At 37.8% G+C, this 23,660-nt stretch overlaps 1 long non-coding RNA gene across 1 annotated transcript; it reads left to right on the top strand.

Annotated features, from left to right (window-relative positions):
- The first annotated feature begins 9,184 nt into the window (after positions 1 to 9,184).
- Positions 9,185 to 23,028, top strand: LOC122890504. Its single transcript, XR_006381085.1, has 3 exons — positions 9,185 to 9,197; positions 11,421 to 11,494; positions 23,016 to 23,028. It is a non-coding gene; the product is annotated as an uncharacterized LOC122890504 (long non-coding RNA).
- Positions 23,029 to 23,660: the final 632 nt, after the last annotated feature.

Consider the following 23,660-nt stretch of genomic DNA (forward strand, 5'->3'; position numbering starts at 1 on the left):
AAGATGGCAGCTCTCTTGAGCCAAATTGAGGTTTATGGCCTAAACTGTTTCATAAGTTATGGTGAAGTACAACTGCCTATGACTAAAGTTTCTACTTCTTTACCTCCATTCCTCTATATCATAAATTTCATGGATTGAGCTCATAAAAAAGATCGTTAAAAATTATCCCATACATTTTTTCCTAGTGGATGACAAAGGACATAACTTTACTATACTTTTATTTAATCAGTTGGTTTGTTCAATATTCTGGGCTCAAAAGAATTTGTCATTTCCTTAGTTACTGTTCATTCAATGACAAGGACACCATGTTTATTTAACAGTTATATATAAATACCTGGCATTTACCTTATTCAAAGGCACCAAGTGGGGAAAGTGACATGTCTTCTTGGATCAGAGACTTCATGTCACTCTGCTGCTTCTATAGAATGTTCTGAAGCCTTTGTTCCTCCTTCTTCAGTCATCTTTTTGCTAGGTTAGAGAAGAGACGGGATTGAAGGATGAAAGAGATGGTAGTTCAATAGGCAGAGAGGACCATTTAGGCTCATGTCTTGCTTCTCTGGTCAAGCTTTGTCTGGTGGTACTCATCTAAATAGTACTGCTCCTATGCAGCTCAGGTTCCGAGCACAATGATGAAGAATGAATTCTGCTCCTTTATAGAAATGGTGTTTTCCCAGCAGGCTCTGTAGGAGAATTATTGTTTTGTTTTGTTTTGTTTTTTGTGACTGTAGCAGTTCCACAAAGAAGATCAAGGCCATATCATTTCTGCTCTTCTAGAATAAGAGGTTTTGGAGACTCACTCAGATTAAACAAAACAAAACAAAAACCCAGAGTGAATATATAACCCTATTCATAGGAAAATCCTGACTTTGCTCACAGCCATTCCTGCAACCTGTCTCCTGGGGAGAACCCTGGTGAAACTGTCAGTGTTCTCCTGACAATGAAATACTCCCCTTGGGATGTGCTTGCAGGCTGTACTCTGACTCTCATCCAAGAAAACAGCTTGAAAAATGTCTTCTTCTATGCTCCCATCAAAAACCAGGATGGGTTGGGGGGACACCTGGATGACTCAGTCAGTAAAGCGTCTGCCTTTTGCTCAGGTTATGATCCCAAGGTCCTGGGATGGAGCCCCACATTGGGCTCCCTGCTCAGAGAAGAGTCTGTGTCTCCCTCTCCCTTTGCCCCTTCCTGCTTGTGCTCTCTCTCTGTCAAATAAATAAACAAATCTTTAAAAAAAAAAAGGTGGAAGAAACTGTATATAAGGAATTTATCTACAAGAAATTCTCAAGTCATAGGGGCAGACCTACCCCTTGAAGAGCAGTCTTTCAGAATATGTTATGGTTACTTTCCATTGTCTTTGCCTCACCTATTTGAAAAGCACTCTATGTTGTAGGTGTTATCTATGCAATTATAAATGCTGTGGGAAAAGAGGAAAAAACATGAGCTCTCTAAAATGAAGAGTCAAGTTGTCCATTACTTTTCTAAGGATCTGTTCATTTCAAACTTAGGCTCAACTAAAACTATTGGAATGCAAAATACTTTATCTACCCTAAGTTTTGCTTTAACAGTTTTTTTTTTTTCAGCCTGTAGCAAAAGTTGTTACAGGAAACAAACAGATCACATTCACTTTTTAATTTGCCATATAAAAAAGATAGGAGGATTTTTCATTGTATCATTAATTGCTTTCTGCACCAAGTGGCATGTAAGAAATTTCTTCTGACATGTAGCAGATTCTTTTTTTCCTTAACCCACTGATTTGACTTCTCCTTTCCAATAAGAGAATTATGTAACAATTAGCCCTTTTGGCCTTGGGTGCAAGGAAGTTTATAGGCAACTTTTTAGCTTACACTGTTGAAAAAGCATATGTGCAATCTTGCTTTTTGTTTATGAATTCATATTTCTATTTTACTAATATTTTGGTTAATTGGATTTTCTGTAAGACAATTCAAAATTTCTTTTTAGAGGAAAATTATGGAAAAGTTTATTCACCTTAACAGGTGTGGTGTTAGGTAGCTTCCATTTCCAAGGTTTGCAGCAGTCCTTGAGTTTGGGACTTATTCATCCCCCATTCTAGATGAAATGCCTCATCTGAGATAACAATCTATCCATAATTTAATAAAAGTTACACATAAAGCATTGAAATCTTTAAAGAATTTTACTCCTGAACAGAACTACCTTCAAAAGGCTGAGAAGGACTCCAAGAAGCTTGGTGAGACAGAAACTATTCAAGACAGAAATTATTCAAGACAGAAATTATTCAAGATGGACTTGTCCAACAACCTGTATGTGTGAGGTTTTAAACACCTCGATGGTGGCCTGTTCCCATCACTCTTAAAGACAAGGAGTTTGTTTTACCTAAATTCTTACACTCCATTTCAGTAGAATTTCTTTGTGTTCAGGCCACATCTAGATGGCGTTCTAATCCATATACGGTGTCTGATAACTCTTGGAACATTCTGTTTTCCCCAGCTTTATTGTGATATAATTGACATATAACACTGAGTAAGTTTAAGGTGCCAATGTGATGATTTGAAATACCTATTTATTGTGCAATGATTACCACAATAAAGTTAGTTAACAAATCTATCACCTTGCATAGTTACTATTTATTGTGTGTTTGGTAAGAGCTTCTAAGATCTACTCCCTTAACGAGTTTCAAGTGTACAATACAACATTGTAACTATACTCACCACTTATATAATATATCCCCAGAGTTTATTCATCTTATAACTACAAGTTTCTATTCTTTGACCATCAACCTCCCAACCTGCCACTGATAACAACAAATCTACTGTCTGTTTTTATGAATTTAGTTTTTTTAGAATCAAGGTGTAAGTGAAATCACATAGTATTTGTCTTTCTCTGTCTGGGTTGTTTCTCTTAACCTAATACCCTCAAGGTTCATGCATGTGTCACAAAATGGCAGGATTTCCTTCTTTTTTATGGCTAAATAATAGCTCACATTTTCTTTATCCATTCATTTTCCATGGAAACTTAGCTGTTTTCCATGCCTTAACTATTGTAAATCATGCTGCAATGAACATGGACGTGCAGATATATCTTTGAGATAGTGATTTAATTTCCTTCAATTTATACTCAGAAGTTGAATTGCTGGATCATCTGAGTGTTTTATTTTTAATTTTTGGAGGAAACTCCATACTGTTTTTCATAGTGGCTGTAACAATTTACATTCCCACCAATAGTCTACAAGGCATTTTTTTCTCCATATTCTCATCAATACTTGTTATCTGTTATCTTTTTTTTTTTTTAAAGATTTTATTTATTTACTTGACAGAGAGAGATCACAAGTAGACAGAGAGAGAGGCAGGCAGAGAGAGAGAGAGAGGGAAGCAGGCTCCCTGCTGAGCAGAGAGCCCAATGCGGGACTCAATCCCAGGACCCTGAGATCATGACCTGAGCCGAAGGCAGCGGATTAACCCACTGAGCCACCCAGGCGCCCATCTGTTATCTTTTTGATAACAGCTTTTCTAACAGGAATAAAGTGGTATCTCAATGAGGTTTTGATTTCCATTCTCCAGATGATTAATGATGTTGAGCACTTTTTATATACCTGTTGGTCATTTGCTTATCTTTCCTGGAACAGTGTCTTTTCAGAACCATGGTCCATTTTTATATGGGTTGTTTTTTTTGTTTTGTTTTTTTACTGTTGAGTTGTTGAGTTCCTTATATATTTTAGAGATTAACCCATTATCAGATATGTGGTTTGTAAATATTATCTCCTCTCTGTAGTTTGCTTTTTCATTTTCTTGATCATTTCTTTTGTTATGCAGGAGCTTTTCAGTTTCATACAGTCCCACTTGGCTATATTTGTGCTTTTGGTGTCATATCCAAAAAATCATTGCCAAGGTTAATATGAAGGATTTTTCCTTTGTCTTCTTCTAATAGTTTTTTCATTTCAGATCGTACATGTAATTCTTTAATCCACTGAGTTAATTTTTGTGAGTGGTATAAGGTAAGGTTTCAGTTTCATACTTTGCATATAAATATCCAGTTTTCCCATAACCATTTATTAAAGAAACTATCTTTTCTTTAGTAGGTATTCTTGGCTTCCTTGTCAAATATTAATTGACCATATATGCATGCATTTATTTCTCGGCTCTTGATTCTGTACTATGGCTCTGTGTGTCTGTTTTTATGACAGTACCATACTTATTTGATTACTATAGCCTTATATAGAGATTGAAATCAGGAAGTGTGATGCCTTCAGGTTTGTTCTTTCTCAAGATTGCTTTCACTTGGGAATGGGAGGATGGGTTCAGTAAGTGATGGGGATTAAATAGTACACTTGTGATGAAGACAGGTGATATATGGAACTGTTGAATACTATGTTGTACACCTGAAACTAATATAAAACTGTATGTTAACCAATTGGAATTAAAATAAAACTTAAAAAGAGATTGCTTTGGCTATTCTGGGTCTTTATGGTTACAATATGAGTCTTAGGATTTTTTTTTCTATTTTTTTAAAAACATTCCACCAGAATGCCAATTGCATTGAACCTTAGATGGCTTTGGATAGTATGCACATTTTAATGATTCTTCCAATCCATGACATGAGATATCTTTCCATTTATTTGTGTCTTCTTTAATTTCTTCCATTAATATCTGATGGTTTTCAGTGTACAGATCTTCCATCTCCTTTGTTAAATTTATTGGTAAGTATTTTGTTGCTTTTAATGCTATTGTAAATGGGATAATTTCTTTATTTTTTAGATAGTTCATTGTTAGTGTTTTGGAACAGAGCTGATTTTTATATGTTGATTTTGAACCATTCTGGAATTCAAGGGGTGAAACTCACTTGATTATGGTGTAAGATCTTTTGAACGTATTGCTGAATTTGTTTTGCTAGTATTTTGTTGAGAATTTTAGCATCTATTTTTTTCAGAGATATTGTCCTGTAATTTTCTCTCTAAAGTGCCTTATCTAGTTTTTCTTTCAGGGTAATATTGGCCTTGTTAACTAAGTTCAGAAGTGTGACATTCCTCTTCAATTTTGGTGGGGGGGTGGAGTTGGGTTTCAGAAAGATTGGTGTTAATTCTTCTTAAAATGTTTGGTAGAATTCACTAGTGAAACCATTTGGTCCTGGGCTTTTCTATGTTAGGCAAGTTTTGATTACTGATCAATCTCCTTAACTTGTTACTGGTTTGTTCATATTTTCTATTGCATCATGATTCACTCTTAGCAGGTAATAAGTTTCTAGACATGTATCCATTTCTTCTAGTTGTCCAATTCTTTGACGTATAATTGCTCATACTAATCTTTTATGGTCCTTTGTATTTCTGTGGTATCAGTTGTAATGTCCCCTCTTTTTGTTTCTAATTTTGTTTGAGTCCACTTTCTTTTTTTAGTTTCTGGAGGTATAATGTTAGGTTGTTTATTCATTTAATGTGTGCATTTATAGCTATAAACCTTTTTCTTAGAACTGCTTTTCTTGTATCCCATAAGTTTTGCTATGTTGTTTACATTTTCATTTGTCTCAGGATTTTTTTTTATTTCACTTTTGATATCTTCTTTGATCCCTTGTTTGTTAAAGAGTATAGTGTTTAATTTCCATATATTTGTAATTTTCCTAGATTTCCTCCTGTTACTGATTTCTGGTTTCATACCATTTTATGGTCAGAAAATATACTTGACATAATTTCTATCTTCTTGAGTCTGTTGAGACTTTTTTAGTGGCCTAACCTATGTTCTATTGTAGGAAATGTTTTCTGTGTGCTTGAGAAGAATGTATATTCTGCTGCTGTTCAATAGAATGTTTTGTATGTTAGGTCCACTTGATTGATAGTGTTGTTCAAATATGTTGTTCCCTTATTGATTATCTGGATGATTTATCCATTGTTGAGAGTAGGGTATTAAAGTCACCACTATTCTTTTATTGTTATTACTAAATTCTGCTAATATACACTTTGTACATTTAGGTGATCCAATGTTGGATACATTAAAATTATTATACTTTCTTGATGATTTGATCACTTGTCATCACATATGTAATGACATATGTAATGACCTATGTTACCTATAACCATTGTTACCTATGACCATTTTTAACTTAAGGTCTCCTTTTTAAAGATATAAAAGTAGCTATCTAAGGATAGCTATATATAGCTATATATAAGGATAGCTATAGCTATCTAGTGTAGCTATCTTGCTTTCTTTTGGTTACCATTTTCTTGAAATATCTTTTTCCTTTCTTTCATTTTCAGTCTGTGTGTACCCTTAAAGCTAAAGTAAATTTATTATAGGCAGCATATTGTTGGATTTTTAAAAGTATTTTTAGCCAAAAATAAAAAAAAAACCTCTTTAAAAATTCTGTCTTTTGAATAGAAAATTTAATCCATTTACATTAAAATAATTATTTATTTTTTTAAAAGATTTTATTCATTTGATATACAGAGATCACAAGCAGGCAGAGAGGCAGGCAGAGGGGGGGGATAGGAAGCAGGCTCCCTGCCAAGCAGAGAGCCCAATGCAGGGTTCGATCCCATGACCCTGGGATCATGACCTGAGTGGAAGGCAGAGGCTTTAATCCACTGAGCCACCCAGGTTCCCCTAAAGTAATTATTGATAGGTAAGGACTTACTATTGCCATGTTATTGTTTTCTAGCTGTTTTGTAGTTCCTTTGTTCTACTCTGCCTCTTTTGCTGTCTTTCTTTGAAGGCTGATGATCTTCTGTGGTGGATGCTTTGATTCCCTTCTCTTGTCTTTTGTGTTTACTGTAGGTTTTTTCCTTTGCCATTACCATAAGGCTTACATAAAATATCTTATAGATAGAACAGTCTGTGTTACATTGTTAATAAACACTTGTATATAAACACTCAACCTTTTAATCCCTAACCCCCATCATTTGTGTATTTATTTCATAAGTTACCTCCTTTTATATTGTATAACCATTAACAAGTTATTGTAGCTATCATTATTCTTAATATCTGTGTTCTATAAACTTTATACTAGAGTTGATTAACACATCACCATATTACAATATTAGAATATTCTGAATTTGACTCACCTTTACCAGTGTGTTTTAAATTTTCATGTTGTTATTTAGTGTCTATTTCAACCAGAAGAAAGTTTTCAACATTTCTTCTTTAAGAGGATTATTCCAAATTCTCTGTCAGGCAGTTCAGAAACCTATTTCTTTAGGATCAATCATTGGAGCTTTATTGTTTTCTTTTTGTTGTGTCATGTTCACTTGCTTCTTCATGATCTTTGTGTTGGTAAGTGGTCTTCTCCTTTTCCATATTTTATGGGTTTACTTCAGCAGGGAAAGACCTTCACCAGTTAGCTGATTTGGAGTACTAAATGGGTCAACTAGTAGTGTCTTCAGGTGAGCAGGACTTGCTATTGAGGTCTTTAATTGTACAGAGCCACTGCCTAAACTCTGAGGTAGAGGGGCAATGATACTGTCTGGCCTCCAAAGGTTGGATAGGCCCCCTAGCTGGGCTTTGCATTCAAGGGAGCTACTGGGAGCTACTGGCTTGGCTTCTTGTTTGGGAAAGCCTGCAGTCTATGCTCTGTCATTAGGAGGGACCACTAGCTGGGCTCTGTAATCACCTCTGGTTGAGTGAGTTTGCAGTCTTTTTTCTGTGACAGGGCAGTGCCACCAACTGTACTCCATGAGTGATTAGGGCTATAGGCTAAGTACTGCAATGCTTCTGGTTAGGTGGGCCTTAAGCTGTGCTCTGTGATTGGGTAGGACTGAAGGCTGGGCTTCCTTATCAAGTAGGCAACTGGCTGTGTCCTATTGTTAGACAAGGTCAGTTGCTGGGCTTTCTGGTCAGGCAATACTTCCAGCTGTACCCCATAGTTGGGTGGGACTGAGGAATGTGTTCCACAGTGCGGCACAATCTCTGTCTGAGCTCCAGTAGGGTGGGGCTGCAGGCAATGCATCAAGATTAAGATCACTGAGTCAGTTCCTTGCCTGAGGGGAGCCATAAGCTGTTTTTAGTAATTAGGCAGGGTTGTATGCTGCGATCTGCTGCTGTATAGGGTTGTAGGCTATGTTCCATGGCTAGGGAATACCATAGGCTGGTCTCTGAGGCTGCCCATGGTCACTATTAAGGCTCCCTTGCTATGAGGAGCCAGAGGCTATACTCGATAGTTGGCAAGGCTGCTGTCTTGGTTCACTGCTCAAGGCAGGCTATAGGATGGGCTCCACGGTCACCTGGGTTCTCTGGCCAGCTTTCTTGAAGGGAAGGACTGGAGGTTACACTCAGCCATTGGCTCATGCTTCAGACTTGCTTCTCCGTCTAGGCAAAACCATAGCACTAACTTCATCGCTGCTGTTGCCCACTGACTGCGAACCCAAGTCAGAAAAAGCTGCCAACTAAGCTCTCCAGACAGATGGAGCCACTGACTCAGCTCTATAGATGGGCAGAGCCACTGGATGGGAGCTCTTCTTAGGCACTGTTGTTAGCAGTAACATGGCCTGTCAAGATAGGAGCACTGGTTGCTGTTAGCCTGGCTTTTCTTCCTCTCTTTTTGATCTCTGGTGGTCAAGCCCTGGAGATTCCCCCTAGTGATTCCTTCAAAGCAAGATGCTAAGTGGGCCTCCTGGATCCCACAATTCTTGGGGGGTGCTGCTGGATGTCCATCTTGGGTTCTCTTTCCCCTCTGGAGAAACCATAGACCAAGGTGGCCTTTTCAGCTAGCACTGTGCCAGTATGGGGGAAGAGAAAAAGTGAAACTACTCTCCTTCCCCTTCCAGTGTGGTTCTTCTTGGCCTCTGTGGTCCAGAGAGCTGCTTCAGCATCACCCCCCCAGGTTATCAGATTTTCACAATCAAATGGTGTCTGCGGAGGGTTGTTAGCTGGTGTTCTTGTTAGGGGGACTGAAGTCAGGAACAACTTCTATTGTCATCTGGATGACATCACCTCTCCAACATGGAATTTCTTTGGGGGGCAGTGAAAATGATCTGAAATTGATTACAGTGGTGGTTGCACAGCTTTGTGAATAAGCTTTGCTTTTCCACTGTGCCCGTGTCTATTACTCAGCTTCTCTGTTCACAGCCTCCCTGTATTCCTCCAAAGAAATGTTTGCGTTGGATCGATGGTGTAAGGATCCAGAGATATCCAGATACTTCAGTCTTCCTCCCTGGACCCTCTTCAGAAGCCTGGGCCAAGTCTTGGAGCACGTGTAAGACCTGTCCATGGTCCTGTGCCTTGCAGGGCATCTGACACATAGTAGGTGATCAACAACTTGAATTGCATTTTGTTGTTTCTCACTGTCCTTTCTTTAGGGCTGAGAGGTGATAGAAGGGTATTCTTTTAAAACTGGCTTGAGCGTGGACTTAAAATCCTACACATGCAGAGCTCTGCATGTAGAACTGTATATGCCTATATGGATGTCCAGGGAAGCTTTAGCAAAGTGCTGGTTCAAACTCACAAAAGCTCTTTGTGAATCCCTCCTCAGGTACATTATATCATCCTCCAAGCCATTAAATTAATCCATTTTAATTGGATAATGACTCCCATTTTTGAATCTGTGGAAAATCCTCCCCACCTCCATCTGTATCTCCAGCGGCAGATTTCCAACATCCTGACAGCAGCAGGGCTTTCTGTCCTCCTTGTAGCCCTGTAGCCAGCGGGGGCCAAAGACCAATTTGCTGTAATGAATTTAATATGTTTAGTCTGAGCCATATAGTTCCAGGCCAGCCAGAGAGGGCCCCACGTAGGGTGACTTTCCATGCAGTGAATCAAAGAGGTCTGTCGGCAACTATGGGCTGAGTGTGTGAACCCTGCTGGTGCCAATCCCATTTCAAGTCCAGCCAGCCTCCTAGCCACTTTCTGGACTGTCCCAAGACCTTTTTGGAAGCAGTTTATTATGCCTCTGGCTCCTAGAGTCTACACTAGGCCATTCTCAAGCATGTATTGTAGTTCTTGGAAGTTGTGCTCATTGATTCCCCATCTAAAAGTTGGTCCTTGTTAGTGACAAGATAGAGTTTTGTGAGTGATCAAGTCCTTTGGATATCTTGAAAACCCATTTTTTATATGAGTTTATGAGTATCTATATTTAAAATACTTAAAATAGAACTTCTAAGTTCTATTTTCAAAGGAAGGCAAATGCAAAATAGTTTAGGAATTGCTACTTTTTTTTTTTTTTAGATTTGAGAGATTCACCGATTCTTTAAACATATTTTTTTAAAGATATTTTAATTATTTATTTGACACAGAGAGAGAGAGATCACAAGTAGGTGGAGAGGCAGGCAGAGAGAGAGAGAGGAGGAAGCAGGCTCCCTGCTGAGCAGAGAGCCCGATACGGGACTTGATCCCAGGACCCCGAGATCATGACCTGAGCCGAAGGCAGCAGCTTAACCCACTGAGCCACCCAAGTGCCCGGAATTGCTACATTTTAAGGACTTTAAGAGACTATCCAGTCCAGGTCTCTGCCTCTAGAAATAGACTACTTAAACCACCAGGATCCAGGACAACCATTTTCAGTGGAAATTGCAGGACCTTTGACAAGTTAGGTGCTGAAAGCCTATTATATTCATCCATTCCCCCATTCATTTATTCACCTGGCATTATGAGAAAGTGCTGAGTTAGGCATTAGAAGAACCAAACATAATTAAAGAAGTTACCGATCTTTAAACAGTTCACATTTAGGTAAAAGAAACATAAAAATACCAACAGTGTGCTGAGGGTTGTCAGAGAGGTACAGAGGCCTTTATTACTAAAAGAAAATTGGAACCAAGAAAAGTCTACTTAAAATGAATGCATTCAAAATGGGGTGACTGGGTGGCTCAGTCAGTTAGGTGTCCAAGTTGACTGGCTCAGGTAGTGATGTGAGGGTCATGATCTCAAGGATTGAGTTTATGCCCCATATGGGCTTTGTGCTGATCATGGAACTTAAGATCCTCTGTCTTCCTCTCTCTCAGCACACTTCCCCCCCCCCACACAATGCTCTCTCTCTCTCTGAAATAAATAAATAAATAAATAAATAAATACAATTGATACCAACTTTTCCAAGTAAATTGGAAAACTAAGATTTTTTTGAGGATTAGTCTTAAAATTAAAGCTATGAAAATAAATTTCACTTATTAAGCAAAACTTGGATTATTATTTAATTTTATCTATGTTGCAGTTCTTAGAACATACAAAGATGGGATAAAAAAAGCATATTTGGTGACAAATGGCATTACGACAATAGGGTACTATCATACACAGATTATTTTTCAAAGCTATTCAAGAGTTTTATCAGTTTTTCCAAGGACCGATGTCATCTTATTTTGATATCCAAACCATTTTATCCCTGCATCCCTATATTTATGATTTTTGTCTTCAATTGTAATGTATTTAAACCTGCAAGCTTCTCTTTTTTAATCATTTTCCATGTGATTCCAGTATTTCTCTAGAAAAATCTTTACTCACCTTTGTAAAGCTCTACATTGTTTGCAAAATTTGCAGTGTCATGAGGCAACTGGAAGGATACTGGGAACAGAAGAAGAAGACACCAGTGTAAAGCTGGGTGGAATGTTGTGGTGAGGACTAATATTAATGGAAAGCTGATTCATAAGTATATTTATGATTTATTGGTTCTTCTCAAACTTTATAGAGTTACAGAGGTTTAGAAAATGGATACTTATACAGATGTCGTGAAAAGAAGGGCCATCTGTACCCCAATGTTTATAGCAGCAATGGCCATGGTCGCCAAACTATGGAAAGAACCAAGATGTCCTTCAACAGATGAATGGATAAGGAAGATGTGGTCCATATACACTATGGAGTATGATGCCTCCATCAGTAAGGATGAATACCCAACTTTTGTAGCAACATGGACGGGACTGGAAGAGATTATGCTGAGTGAAATAAGTCAAGCAGAGACAGTCAATTATCATATGGTTTCACTTATTTGTGGAGCATAACAAATAGCATGGAGGACAAGGGGTGTTAGAGAGGAGAAGGGAGTTGGGGTAAATTGGAAGGGCAGGTGAATCATGAGAGACTATGGACTCTGAAAAACAGTCTGAGGGGTTTGAAGTGGCGGGGGGGGGGTGGGAGGTCGGGGTACCAGGTGGTAGGTATTATAGAGGGCACGGCTTGCATGGAGCACTGGGTGTGGTGCAAAAATAATGAATACTGTTTTTCTGAAAATAAATAAATTAATAAAAAAATAAAAATACATACATAAATAAAATCTTTACAAAATTATTTAAAAAAAAGGAAAATGGATACTTTATAATAACAATCATCTACACCTCTGTAACATACTAAGAACTCAAGTGGCGCAAAATTTAGGAAGATGTTGGAATAAAAAAATTAAAATTTATTTACAGGCAAAAAGTGGTTGCATTCCCGTGACTGATTCCCATGGCAAATCACTCTGTGAGTATGACTCAGCCACTGATACAATCAGTATCAGTTGTAACTAGACTAGTGGTTATTAAAGTTGCTTGAGATCACTGGAGTTATGTTTCTTTCTATTACAGCTAAGCGTGTTCCTGAGGTTTTCTGATTCTAAATTCAGTGAATAACTCTTCCACCATCTGATAGGCTCTCAATTACTCATGAATCCCGGAAAATGTTATTTTTGTTATTCTTATTATATTCCTTTCCCAGAATCCTAGTCTTTACAGGATTCTTGCAAGAAGAATAGAAGTTGTTTTATGTGCCAACCAAATGCTCTTTTACTAAAACAATGAAGCTGTCTCCTGGAGTGGCCTACTACTCCACTGAGTCTTCTTTGCAAGCCATTTCCTAGCTTGTTAAATGGAGTGGGTTGTGAGATGAGGTGCCATGAAGTACCAAATCCAGAGTCTTAGGTAGATCATATACAAACATTTATGTGATTTCTACAACACGAACATATATTAACCTTAATCTTCCAGAACATTTATCATGCATATGTAGTAGAAGGTACACACTCTAAGGTGTTGTTGGAAAACTGTTTGAAAAAACAGAGCCAGGGTAATTGCAAAGGGAAATTACTGAAGGCAGAGGAAAAATCAAGCCAGCAGAAACCGAGTATGGTCCCACGCCAGAGTTAGAGGAAACACCAACCTTACTGTTGGTGTTGATACAGGAACCATCTTTTGGTTTCAAGCAATGAGAATCTAACACAAGACAGTTTAATTCAATAATGGGAGCTTATAGGCTCACAAAACCAAACTAAGAATAAAAGACTATATTGGCCTCAGGAATGACTAAATATCATTCCCAAATGCTATCAAGACTATCCCTTTCTCTATTTCTGTTCAGCATCTTGGCTTTTTATCTGTACTGACCTCATCCTCTCTAACTTCCAGATGTTCAGTCTTTGTGTAATGGGCAAAGACATCCCTCACCTTAGCCCAGCAATTCTGCCACCAGAAAGGTAAAAATGTTCTGTCCTATCCACCTTAAGTGGAACAATTTCAGGAGAGAGCTCAGTTTAGATCACCTGAACATCATTTGTCACCCTGGCTTCTGCAGTGTCTGGGGACACACTGATAACATAACTGATCTTATGTGGATCTTTGGACCTCTTATCAGACCAAGCAGGTAGGCTGTGTTACCAGAAAAATGGAGAAAAGCTGGTCAGAAAGAGACAACAGCTACTACAGGGACAAATCTTCACCTTCTATTACTTTTTGCCTTTCCATTTGTCTCCTAGTATTACATGTTGCTTATAGGTCCTCAGCTAGGTCGTTGAAATTAACTGGGGCTAATCTGACCTGGACTTGAATTATATTTTCATTAGTATAGTACCCCGTTATGAAACAGAATTTATGCAGGAATAAGATATAATTTACAGATGGTCTTTGTTTAGTAGTATGAGCCTCTATACTGTGATTAAACCTGAGAAATAGTGTGGGTTCCCCTCCCTTTAATTTAATTTTAACTGATTTGATAAATTAGAAGAGGTGTGGCAGCAAACACATTGAAATTTTTAGTTCAAAGTAAATTTGTTTCTAAAAATGTCCTGCCTTCTTTCAAAAAATGCTGTAAGAAAAATCCAATAAAACCTCTTTCATCTCCTTGAATGAAGAAAGCAACACACAGTCCAATTGATTTTAGTAGTATTTATGGTTCTAAATGTTTTTATGTTAAGTACATTTATTAATATACATATGCTATACATTTTTATTCATCTATGGCCTTGAAACTAGGTTTTAAAAGTCATCCAGTACATCAAAACTTGTTTAGCTTGTAAAACTTGCCCTTGGCTTTGTTAAGCTTCAACCCACCCAAAGATTAATAAACTTAAGTGGGTAGGAGAAGAATCAATGAAACAAGATGGGATAGGGAGGGAGACAAACCATAAGTGACTCTTAATCTCACGAAACAAACTGTGGGTTGCTGGGGGGAGGGGGGTTGGGAAAAGGGGGGTAGGGTTATGGTCATTGGGGAGGGTATGTGCTTTTGGGTAAATTGGAAGGGGAGATGAACCGTGAGAGACTATGGACTCTGAAAAACAATCTGAGGGGTTAGAAGTGGCGGGGGGGTGGGAGGTTGGGGTACCAGGTGGTGGGTATTATAGAGGGCACAGCTTGCATGGAGCACTGGGTGTGGTGAAAAAATAATGAATACTGTTTTTCTGAAAATAAATAAATTGAAAAAAAAAAAAACATATATTGAGCCTTTCAACAGTTCCAGACTCTGAACTAAGAGCGATAAGAGAAAAAACAAGTCTCTAACATGTTTACTGTTTAGTGAGGGAGAGAAGACTGTGACTTGAAATAAGAGAGAAATATGAATGGCAATGTACCATACGTAAGGAATTCAGCAACTTGATTGAAGTCATGTCAGTCAGTGATCAGCTGCACAGGCTCCATGACACTGGGGTGGAGAACCACTGCAACCAAGCGATAATGACGCTCCTTTTCCGTCATTCTCACCTGCCTCTATCCTGAGATAGGTGAGCTCCATCCCCCAGTAGTAGCAAATGTGTTTGAAGTAAGATCGCATTGGGAGTTATAACAAACATTTCCTAAGTTGCATGATAATGAGGATTACTCATACAGGACTAGGTTCAAGGTGGGTGTTCATGATAACCACTCAGTGATTCAGAAACCCAGGCTGCTTTCATCTTGTAGCTCCTCCACCATCCACCCAGGGCTTTGAAGGATGTTTGCTTGTCTGATTCAAGCCCAAGGAAGGAGGAAACACATATAGGAGATTTTCCCAAGCCAGGTCTAGAATGGCATCCATTTCTTCTGCTCATGCTCCATTGACTAGAAGTCAGATTTGTGGCAACATTTATCTGGCTTAAAAATGTTACCTAGGTGTGTGTACAGGTTGAAGAAAGAATAGGTTTTATGAACAGTCAGCTAAAACATCCATGAATGCTGGATTCAAAAAATAAAAAAGAGAAGGGGAACAGGGTACTGGTTGAAATGCATCATTTGATGACCTCCACTTTTTAAGAAACAGGCATGCTGAACCTCATTAATGGAAGGTGTCCTTCTTCAGTGACAGTTACAAATTTGTGGAATGTGTTCAAAGGTAACTGGGCATTTTTAGATATGTTCAGCTTATATATGTGTAAATACTAGCAAGAGAAGCATCACAGTAAAGCTTCATTACATTCTCAGATAGAAGTATTGTAATATAAAAAGATTGTGTGTGTGTGTGTGTGTACTGAATGGGCATATATGTATCTTCATAAATAATCCACATGAACACAAACCATTGCTATTACATCAATAGTAAAATATGAATGTTTCTCAACTGAAGTGGATATATATTTTAAAGTTCCCAGTAGAGTGTAAGATATAAGTAATGCATTCTTTGTTATTTTTTAAAAAGATTTATTTATTTGAGAGAGAGGCCGAGGGAGAGAGAGTCCTAAGCAGATTCTGCACTGAGCGTGGAGCCTCATGTGGGGCTCCATACCAAGACCCTAAGATCTGGACCTTAGCCAAAACCAAGAGTCAGCCATCCAACTGTCTGAGCCACATAAGACATTTTCATAATGTGTTCATTCATATGCACAAAGGTAATTTATTGAATATAAATACCTGTTTGGGAGATGTTATGGGTTGAATTGTGTCACTAATGAAGATATATTGAAGTTCTAACCCCTGTATCTGTGCCTGCAACCTTATTTGAAAATACTGTCTCTGCAGATGTAATCAGGTTACAGTAAAGTCATACTGAATTAGGGTGGACCCTAATCCAATGACTAATGTCCTCATAAGCAGAGGATATTTAGACACAGTGTGACCAGGAATGTAGGGAGGACACTATGGGAAGAGGTTGGAGTCATAGATTTATAAGCCAAGGAACACCAAGATTTGCCAGCAACCACCAGAAGTTAGGAGAGAGGCATGGAATAGATTCTCAGAACCTCCAGAAATAACCAATCCTGCCAACACCTGCATTTTAGACTTCTAGCCTCCAGACTTATGAGAGAATAAATTTCTGTTGTTTTAAGCCACCCAGTTTGTGGTAATTTGTAACAGCAGTCCTAGGAAGCTAGCTCATGGGTTATATATTTATTTATAGTATTGATGCCTACCTTTTATAAACTTTCAACTTGTACATTTTCATGCTTATAAAAAAAGGTATGAGCCAGAGCATAAGAATCGTGACTCTGTTCACTACCAACAAATGGGATAACAGTTGCTGTTACAAAATTATTTTGGTCTTATAAACAACTGAATTTCAGAATACTTTTCAGAAACTAGCCAGTTTGCAAGTAAAGGAGCGTCTGGGTCATTTAAAGTATTCATATATATTCATACATATCAATAATATTTATCTCATGAGAGGAGTATCTAACTCTATTATGTACATAGGAGGAACAAAAACCAATCTTTTTCAATTCACGGAGTATCTCAGTAAGTGGAAGTTTTGCCTTTTTCACAAATGAATATTAGAACCTCCCAAACTAACAATGCCTATATACCTCAAGAAGGTTACTCAATACCTCTGAGCTACCATTTAGATTGGAAGCTGACCTACCAAATGGAGATGACAAGTTGTGTTTCACGGCAGGGCCAAGCTGAGGAGCTATTCTCACCTACCAAGCAAGTAGCCCTTGTCCACAGCATGGGCTCTAACACACCATGTTTGAGAGGGTGAAGTTGATGCTCATGCTGGTTTTATAGGCAATTGTGTTTTCCTTCCTTCTTAGAGCATGTTCAGTCCTTCCAGAATATATATCTTCTTCTAGGAGATTCCTGCTTTTATTGAGAAATTGGTGAAGGCAGTTAAAACTTGTAGTAGCACTTTAGATTTTGTTTCTGGTTATAATTACATTGATGGGAAGACCACACACATAAATATTCTTCATTTTTACTTTCATATGAGAAAATCTATTTCGATATCATTTGGCAAATACAAACCTCATGGTTTACCTGAGAGGAGGAATAAATTGAGATTGTATCATTTCTCAAGAAGAGTAGAGAGGAGGTCAAGAATAGGCATGGCTCTTCATACTGAGCCTCGAAGGAATAAGACAGCACTAATTACAAAGTTTCCTTTTTTTCTGTCCTTTTCAAGCATGGGCAACACATGAAAATAATTTCCTGTACTTTGTCTTTCGATTTAATGCTTGCTATAGACATGTGTTACATTTTAATCGGAGCATGGTTAGAGGAGAAATTGTATTCAAACTATATAGTCACAAGAGTGTAGTGGATAAGTTTCTTGCATAGATGGAAAGAATTATATTATTGACCACATAAATTAGATTTGGAATACTTGACAGGATTGTATGATCTATTTCCATGTTGTTTCTAATGCTGGGACTCTATGTTTCTTAGAGAGGTTCCCTATAATTCTTAATCCTTTGATTTGTTTTTTTCATTTGATTAAGTTCCTTTAACAAGGGGCTGCTTGGAATCGGGCCATGTATTAATGTTTGTGGCAAATGAAGAGACAGTAGCAATAAATAACAACAACAAACTATTGGAAGTTTGAAGTCTATAAGTGGAAGGTCTAGTTGAACTTAAAGTGAAAAATCCAAGTAATGAATCTCCCCAATAAAATAGTGACCATCTTAGTTTGTGTGAACTTCTCAGGGTTCTGAAGACTCCTTTCTTTATTTTACCTTTCAGAAAAACTTGAACCTCAAAAAAGCAAAATAATGAAATAAAACTTAGGCTTAATATTTAAAACACCCTTCTAAAGGTGGAACTTTTGTGTTTTTTTCTGGAATATTTGCTTTTCAGTTTGACCTGGCAATATCTAGGAAAATTCCCCAGAGTTTGCAAATCTTCTTTTATTACAAAACAGTCTTTTCATTACTTTTAAAATTCTCTTCACTGGCTTCTGACATTTTATTTTTTTAATAAAGAATACCACAAAATGGTCAATGAGTAAGACCAGAAGCCCAGAGTAAGATCCCAGAAGAGTTTTATGTCTCTGAACAGTTTTACATGATCATCTACAGAAAGGCCAGGATCAAATCTTCATGGTGCCAGGCAAAGTTTTATTTTCTTGGGTCATAGCACTTGGCAAAATGACGTAGATTTGCAACCACTGGAAAAAAGCTGAATTTTCTGATTCCCTGTGTGAATCTATATGACTTCATTATCTTGTACTGGGAGTAATTCTTAGCCATATATATTTTTTTTTTGTGCAAGAAACATTTTTATTTAGCTACATTAGACTTAAGCATTTGCAAAGCATTCTTTCAACATAACAGATATATGATACACTTCTAAAAAAATATATTCAGAGTTGCAAACAAATTTGTAGAATACAGCCAACTATATGGATGCAAACTGTATGGTACACTGTGAGCCATATATATTTTTTTTTGATCAGAAGACAAACCTAGGAATAAAATACAATAAAAGTTTAAAAATTGATAAACCAGAATTCCCAGCTAAAAATGTCAAAAACAACTTCCTTTTGCAACCCAGAATAAATAGCTCAGTCAGCAAATAGAGGAAAATGTAAAATAGGTGTCATTTCTTTTTCCCCCCAGGTATTTGGTATTTGGTGTCTTTATCTTTCAGAGTGCTGATTGGGACCTTCAGTATGGGTCCCCAATCAGATAGTAGTCTATCCCCTACAATATGGAGCATGAGAGAACTCTGCCTTTACACAGGGACACAGAAGTCACAGAAAAAAGATATCCTGTAGTCCATACTAAAAATACTGACTTTTCTTTTTTACTGTGAAATTAAAGAATGCAAACTGAAACAGTAAGACACCAATTTTCAAATATTCAGTTGGCAAAGTTTGTTGATTACGCTAACATTGGATATTACTAATAAGAGGTTGAGTAAGAGGGACACTCTTACATAAAAATCTGGGGGATTTTTTTTTTTTGAGATTACTATAGTCAAATCCCTGTTAAATTGCCTTTTTCAATGAGATGAGCACCTACACAAAGTATAAAGCAATGTAAATATAACTGTTACAGCATTTCTTTTACCAGCTCCTTTTGTTCACATCAGTCCTACCTGTGGGGACTTAGACCCCACTGCTTTTGTGTTTGATTTTTGTGCTACCACAAGTATGTTCTTTTTCTCTCATTTGTTCTTTCTTTTAAAAAAATTATTTTACTTCCCATTTCCATTGTCGCTAATATTATCATTATTCTAATATTGTTCATATGATATATTATCTTCTACTATTTAACTGGGATATAATTAGCATATAACATTGTGTTAGTTTTAAGTTACAACATAATGATTTGATATTGGTATATATTGTGAGATGATCACAATAATAAGTTTAGTTAACATCCATCACCACACTCAGTTATAGTTTTTTTCTCCTTGTGATGAGAACTTTTAGGCTCTACTCTGTTAGCCACATCAGCCATTGCTTCATTCAGTTAAAAATATGTATTGTTAACTATTCTCACCACACTATACATTACATCCCTATGACCTTTTCATTTTATAACTGCAAGTTTGTACCCTTTGCCACTTTCATCCATTACACCCATCCCCTGTGCCCCCATCCCTCTGGCAATCATGGATCTGTTCTCTAGATGTATGAGCTCAGTTCTTTCTTTTTAACACTCCATATATGAGTGAAATTGTATGGTATTTGTCTTTCTCTGACTGACTTATATCACTTAGCCTAATATCTTCAAGGTTAATCCATGTTGTTGAAAATAGCAGGATTTTCTTTTTTTTTTTTATGGCTAAATAACATTCCATTATATATAAGATCGCATTTTTGCTAAGATGCTAAGGTTGTTTCCATGTCTTGTCTCTTATAAATTATGCTGTGGTGAACATGGGAGTACAGACATCTTTTAAAGACAGTGATTCTGTTTCCTTTGGATACATACCCAGAAGGAGAATTGTTGGATCATATGGAAGTTCTCTTTTCAATTCTTTGAAGAACCTCCATATTGCTTTCCACAGTGAGTGTACCAATTTACAATCCCACCAACAATGCACAAGTGTTCCTTTTTTGCCTCATCCTTGCCAACACTTGCCATCTCTTGTCTCGGTGATGATAGCCATTCCATCAGGTGTGAGGTGATATCATTATGATTTTAACTGAAAGAGTCTACTATGCAACTTTATATTATATATAAAAGAGCTTTAAAATGTTCACATACTTTGACCCAGTGATTCCACCCTTAGAAAGTAATCAGAGATGTGTTCAAAGACATATGAACAAAATATTCATTACAATTATTTATAACACTGGGGAAATAGAAATAAAAGCTCTAAGTATCCAATAAGAGGAGAAAGGCTGAGTAAATCATTATATGTGAATAATAGAATAATCACCAATTACTAAATACATAAGGGTCAAATCAGAGCCCAAGGGTTCAGAGTGAAGGCTGAGTCTGGCCCATAAAATTCCAGATGCCATCATCTTGGAACAGGTTACAGAAGCTGAACCCATAAGATCTGAATGGAAACCACAGTGCCCCACTGAAAATGATCACAGCCAGCTGTATGGAGAGCTTAAGCCGTTCAGGGCATGGGGGCAACATGGCTGGTCATGGGGCCAGCAGAATGGAGGAAGAGTATTCAGTTGTGACCCTGTGTGTCCATGACTCACACCCACTTTGTCCTCCTACATGGCTCAGATTACAGGGAAAGTCAAAACTATTTAGTAGAGGAGATGCCAGAGTCATTGGTTAGTTCAGGAGCAAGGTGCTTATTTTTTTTCCTATCTAAGAATAATTAAAAAAAAAAAAGAAAAGAAAAGAAAACAGAATTTTGTTCACACCTGAAGTTGGTGAAGCAAACTGAATCAAAGCAGTAGATGCACAGATAGGCAAACTGTTATAGAATAATGTGAAAGAAATAGACCAAAATATTCATTCTGCATGTCTCTGGGTGGAAAGATTTTACATAATTTTGTACTCCTTCTCAATAATTCTTTTGCTTAAATATGCAATTAACATTTAGTATTTTTGTTATGTAAAATATGTAAAAATGAAAAATATTTCTGGATTTTCTATAAAAAAGAAAAAAAATGTCCTCCCCAAAGATTTCTTCTCTCACTCTCCGCACCCACCTTCCCAAGTAAGGGGCTGAGGGAACACTGGATTCCGACTGTATCCAACCCTCCAATTCAGAAAGCATTTCTGGTTTGGGAAGGTTTAGAGCTCCCTGTAACTCACACATGAACAGTGACACCTGATAGCACTATTCGCTCCCTTTCCCTTCTTCAGCGGTCCTTTTTCTGCATTTTAGCGAAGAGAAAAAGAACGGATAACTCACTGATGGGATGGGGACTTGCTTTTGTTTCAACACAAGAATTTAAAACCAGAATGTGGTGTTGAACTGCTTTCACAGATGGAAGTTTAAATCACATTTACACTAAACATGGTCTTCTCAAAGTCCACGTGGAAGCAGTCTGAACAATGGGAAAGACAGATATGTTGCACTTGGAAAGGTTTAACCTTGTGATGGTGGTAGAATTGTAGGCTCCCGCTGCTTTGGATTTGCTGGTTGGTTCTCAGCCTGTCTCTGGGATCCATCATGGTCCTCTACAGGATGGGGCTGTAGCCACCTTTGAGTTCTGTGGAGCTTTGAATGGCGAGAATGGATGAAAATATTTGCAATAAGCTTTGCAAAAGATCTTTACAATATTCTGCCAGAATGAAATTGTGTTCCTTGGAGGCTAACCAGCTTTTGACAGAGGCAAAAAGAGACTTGGTATGGATTTAAAGGATCAAAATGTTTCTTTTAAAGGGACAGTGTATATTTTTATAAATCCCTGGAGCAGTGAACATTGTAAAGTCTTGATAGAGACAGAATTCCACAACAGAAACATTTCTTTCTAACATCTAAGGACCTGGAAAAAATGAAATATGAATTTAGTGTGAAAATTCTGCAGCTTCATAAATCAAGAGAACAAATAAAAGAAGTCCATACCATAGATTTTCTTACCTAGTGGTAAAGATGGTGATGATTTCTAAAAAGATTTTCAGATCTGTAAAAGTCCTCTATGTAGGCTTCATAGATCATGAGAAGGAATCTTATTTTGCTAAAACTGTTTAAATTTTAAGTTTAAGCAACAGATATTAGGATGTACATTTTATTTTTTTTAAGATTTTAAAAATTTCTTCGGCAGAGAGAGAGAGAGAGAAAGAGAGAACACACAAAAGCAGGGGGAGGGGCAGAGGCAGAGGAAGAAGAAGGCTCCCCAATGAGCAGGGAGCCCGATGTGGAACTCCATCCCAGGACCCCAGGATCAGGACCTGAGCTGAAAAGGCAGATGCTTACAGTGACTGAGCCACTCAGGCACCCCCATGAGTTACATTTTAAAGAGCTATAAAAAATTCAGTTGAGAAATACAGATACTTAGAAGAGTTAATTGCACTTCCTTCATTCATTTAATTATAAAAGCCATGACCTTCTAAACTAAACTTAGCTCACAGTGAGCTTAGCACCCATTCACAGTGAGAGGAAACTGAGATAATTCTGTAGATAATGCAAGTCAACCCCTTCCCAACCACTCTCTCACAACACACATACAAGCACAACTAGTATGTAATTTTTCATTCCTCATATACTTTTAAAATGCTTTAATCCTTCATTTCTTCATGCACAGTTTATCTTACCAGAGAAGGAAGATAGAAAATGAAAATAGATATATTAGCTATATTGTAGCTTTAACTGGTCTTTGTATGTTCTTTTGCAGGAGGAGAATTCCAACATGAGGTAAAGAAGTTGGGGGAAGAGAATCCTTCAGTGTTGCGGTGGCATGTTGCGAGGGCTGGTCAGGAGGAAATCGGGGCACCATTCTGGGGTGCCAGTGTGTTCCCAGACTGTCCGGCCAGCTCTGACAATGTGGGAACTGCCTGGTACCCAAAGGGAGATTTGTAAAATCATACCTAAGGATCTGTGCAATTTAAGTTTCAGTTTTGGGGCACCTGGGTGGCTCAGTCTTTAAGCATCTGCCTCAGGTCATGATCCTGGGGTCCTGGGATCAAGCCCTGCATCAGGCTCCCTGCTCAGTGGGAAGCCTCCTTCTCCCTCTCCCACTCACCCTGTTTGTGCTCCCTCTCTCACTATGTCTCTCTCTGTCAAATAAATTAATTAATTAAAAGAGTAAATAAAGTTTTGGTTTTGTTATTTAAGAATGGGTCTCGGGGCACCTGGGTGGCTCAGTCATTAAGCAGCTGCCTTTGCCTCAGGTCGTGATCTCAGGGTCCTGGGATCAAGCACCGCATCGAATCGGGCTCCCTGCTCAGTGGAAAGCCTACTTTACCCTCTTCTGCTCCCCCTGCTTATATTCCCTTTCTTGCTGTGTCTCTCTCTGTCAAATAAATAAATAAAATCTTTA

Source organism: Neovison vison, chromosome 11 (genome assembly GCF_020171115.1).
Source record: "Neovison vison isolate M4711 chromosome 11, ASM_NN_V1, whole genome shotgun sequence".
NCBI lineage: Eukaryota > Metazoa > Chordata > Mammalia > Carnivora > Mustelidae > Neogale > Neogale vison.